Source organism: Triticum dicoccoides, chromosome 5B (genome assembly GCF_002162155.2).
Source record: "Triticum dicoccoides isolate Atlit2015 ecotype Zavitan chromosome 5B, WEW_v2.0, whole genome shotgun sequence".
NCBI lineage: Eukaryota > Viridiplantae > Streptophyta > Magnoliopsida > Poales > Poaceae > Triticum > Triticum dicoccoides.
Genome location: NC_041389.1, coordinates 397,234,448 through 397,238,809, shown reverse-complemented (window position 1 = coordinate 397,238,809; position 4,362 = coordinate 397,234,448).

The following is a 4,362-nucleotide window of genomic DNA, read 5'->3' as shown; positions in this document are numbered from 1 at the left end:
CACGCTTCATGGCTCGACCATGTTATGTGTACCTCAAGTTAAAGATGCCTGGCCCCAAAGGCGTGATCACTATCATTGGCAGCCGGAAGAAGGCAGAAGAGTCTTTCCAGAAAGGCTCAAAGATTACGGATGACCAGATAACAGTGGTAGAGCTGGAGGAATACAAGAAAAATGCAGATCCGAGTGATTTGCTGCGGGCCAAGAAGCCCGCCAAAGAGTCAGCATTTCAGTCGTCCGGGGAGACGAAGCCAGTTCATATCCACCCGACTGACCCCCAATGCAGCTCCGACCCATATTTCCACAACACTTGACTCTAAATAGGAAGAAGCGCTCATCCAGTTCTTCCGTGAGAACTGGGACATCTTTGCATGGAAGCCAGCTGACATGCCGGGTGTTCCCAGGGGGCTGGCTGAGCATCGCCTTAGAGTCGACTCAAAAGCGAAACCCGTTAAAGAACATCTTCGACGGTCCGCCGTTCAGAAGAAAAAAGCCATTGGCGAGGAGGTTGCTCGACTCCTTGCAGCAGAGTTCATCCGAGAGATATACCACTCCGAGTGGCTCGCCAATGTTGTCATGGTTCCCAAGAAGGACAACTCACTTCGTATGTGCATTGATTTCAAACATATCAATCGGGTCTTCCCGAAAGATCATTTTCCTCTCCCTCGCATCGACCAAATTGTCGACTCGACCGCAGGGTGCGAGAGATTGTCTTTTCTAGACGCTTATTCCGGGTATCATCAGATCCGTCTGTATGGACCTGACAAAATTAAAACAGCTTTCATCACTCCATTCGGGTGCTTCTGCTATATCACCATGCCATTCGGCCTCAAGAATGCCGGAGCCACGTTCATGAGAATGATTCGAAAGTGTTTACTCACTCAAATCAGTCGGAATGTGGAAGCGTACATGGATGATATCATGGTCAAGTCGCGAAAAGGTTCCGACCTATTGACTGACCTAGCCGAAACATTTGCCAATCTCAGAAGGTACGATATCAAGCTCAATCCATCGAAGTGCACATTTGGAGTACCTGGCGGAAAGTTACTCGGTTTTCTCGTTTCAGAACGAGGAATCGATGCTAACCCAGAAAAAGTCGGCACCATACTCCGAATGAAACGCCCTGTGTGTGTGCACGACGTCCAGAAGCTTACTGGATGCTTGGCCACTTTAAGTCGATTCATCTCTCGCCTCGGTGAAAAGACATTGCCCCTTTACCGACTGATGAAGAAGACAGACAAGTTTGAGTGGACTCCAAAAGCTGATGCAGTGTTTGCCGAGTTAAAAACTCTGCTCTCCACCCAGCCGGTGCTTGCTGCTCCAATCAGCAAAGAGCCTCTGTTGCTTTATATTGCAGCCACAGGACAAGTCGTCAGTATAGTACTTACGGTCGAGCGAGAAGAAGAAGGGAAAGCCTTCAAAGTTCAGCGCCCAGTGTATTATCCCTCTGAAGTTTTGACCCCATCAAAGCAAAGATATCCTCATTATCAGAAGCTTGTGTATGGGATCTACATGACCATGAAGAAGGTTGCTCATTATTTCTCTGATCATGACATTACAGTCGTCAGCGACGCACCATTGTCAGAGATTCTGCATAACAGAGATGCAACTGGTCGAGTGGCTAAATGGGCGATTGAACTCCTTCCCCTTGATGTCAAATTCGAGGCAAAGAAAGCCATTAAGTCCCAGGCTATAGCAGATTTCATTGCCGAGTGGATTGAGCAACATCAGCCGACTCAAGTTCACTAGGAGCATTGAACCATGTTCTTTGATGGATCTAAGATGTTAAACGGTTCTGGTGCTGGGGTTGTTTTGGTTTCCCCCCGAGGAGATAAACTCAGATATGTGCTCCAAATCCACTTTGATTCCTCCAACAATGAAGCAGAATATGAAGCACTCTTGTATGGGTTGCGCATGGCCATCTCACTCGGCGTCCGTCGCCTTATGGTTTATGGCGACCCAGATTTGGTGATCAATCAGGTGATGAAGGAGTGGGACGTTAGAAGCCCAGCCATGACTGGATACTGCAATGCAGTGAGGAAGCTCGAAAAGAAGTTCGAAGGGTTAGAGCTCCACCACATACCCCGACTAAAAAATCAAGCAGCTGACGATCTGGCGAAGATAGGATCCAAGAGAGAGGCCATCCCCAGTGATGTGTTCTTGGAGCATATCCACACTCCATCAGTCGTAGAAGATCCTTTTACCAATGAAGCTTCGCAACCTAAGAGTGTTACGGACCTGACTAAGGTTGAAGTCCCAGCAGTGGTCGACCTGATCATGGAAGTTTTGGTGATCACTCCAGATTGGACAGTACCATACATCGCGTATATCTTGAGGAAAGAACTCCCGGAGGACGAAGAAGAGGCTCGATAGATCGTCCGCCGATCTAAGGCCTTTACCGTGATAAGAGGACAGTTGTACAGAGAAAGCGCGACTGGAGTTGGTCAGAAATGCATAACACCAGAGGAAGGTCGAATAATCCTTGATGACATCCACTCGGGGACCTGTGGCCATCATGCGTCCTCTCGGACCATCGCGGACAAAGCATACCGAGCCGGATTTTATTGGCCAAGAGCGAATGAAATGGCGAAGGAGATAGTCGACAAGTGCGAGGGATGTCAATTTTACTCCAATATGTTGCACAAGCCCACGTCAGCTTTGAAGACTATACCACTCGTCTGGCCCTTTGCAGTGTGGGGTTTGGATATGGTCAGTCCTTTGAGAACAGGTAGAAGCGGTTTTACCCATGTGCTGGTAGCAGTCGACAAGTTCACTAAGTGGATCGAAGCTAAACCCATCAAAAACCTCGATGCCGGTACTGCCGTCAGCTTCATCAGAGAATTAATATTCAGATATGGGGTCCCGCATAGCATCATCATGGACAACGGGTCAAACTTCGACTCCGAAGAGTTCAGAGCTTTCTGCACGTCTCAAGGCATGCGAGTCGACTATGCTTCAGTCACTCATCCACAGTCGAATGGACAGGCAGAACGAGCCAACGGTTTGATTCTCAAAGGGTTGAAACCCCGTTTGATGCGTGATCTTAAGCATGCAGCTAGTGCATGGGTTGACGAACTTCCCTCGGTGCTTTGGGGGTTAAGGACCACGCCCAACCGGTCGACTGGAAGAACTCCATTCTTATTGGTCTACGAAGCTGAAGCGGTCTTGCCAAGCGACCTTCTCCACAATGCTCCCCGGGTCGAGCTCTACACCGAAGCTGAAGCAGAACAAGCGCGGCAGGATGCAGTCGACCTATTAGAGGAAGAAAGGGAGATGGCTCTGATCAGATCGACCATTTATCAACAAGACTTGCGTCGCTTCCACGCCAAAAATGTGAAGAGTCGAGCCTTCCAGGAAGGAGATTTAGTTCTCCGAGTGGATCAGCAGAAACCACACAAGCTTGCTCCTTCTTGGGAAGGTCCCTTCATCGTCACCAAGGTTCTCCACAATGGAGCATACCGTCTTTATAATGTCGAACATCAGATCGACGAGCCCCGAGCTTGGAACACGGAGCTTCTCCACCCCTTTTACACCTAAGTATTCACTCGGATGAGTTGTAATAAAAGTACCTCAGTAGTTTATTTATTAAAGACAAGAGCTTTATAATCTTCCCAGTAATCGTTATTTCTTTTGCCCACTCAAAACAATCCCCCAGTGGGTGGCTTGGCTGCGAATCCGATTCGCCCAAGTCTGTAAAAAAACAAATCCTAACCGAGTGGTGAGCCAGTCTCCCACACGAAGGCTTAGCTCTGAAATCCGTTTCACCTAAGATAAACAAAATCCTACCGAGTGGTAAGCCAACCTTCCACTCGGAGGCTTAGCTGCAGTCCAAGTACTTGCCTAAGATAAATAAAATCATGTCGAGTGGTAAGCCAGCCTTCCACTCGGAGGCTTAGCTGCAGTCCAAGTACTCGCCTAAGATAAATAAAATCCTGTCGAGTGGTAAGCCAGCCTTCCACTCGGAGGCTTAGCTGCAGTCCAAGTACTCGCCTAAGATAAACAAAATCATGTCGAGTGGTAAGCCAGCCTTCCACTCGAAGGCTTAGCTGCAGCATTGCGCTCGCCTGAGTACAAATACAACGTGCGCTTCGCAAGGAGGACGAGGTGCGGGTCGACTGCTACCCTCTCCTTCCGAGCTACGCCACAAGTACAACGTACGCTCTGCAAGGAAGACAAGGTGCAGGTCGACTGCTACTCTCTCCTTCCGAGCTACGCCACAAATACAACGTGCGCTCCGCAAGGAAGACGAGGTGCAGGTCGACTGCTACTCTCTCCTTCCGAGCTACGCCACAAATACAACGTGCGCTCTGCAAGGAAGATGAGGTGCAGGTCAACTGCTACTCTCTCCTTCCGAGCTACGCCACA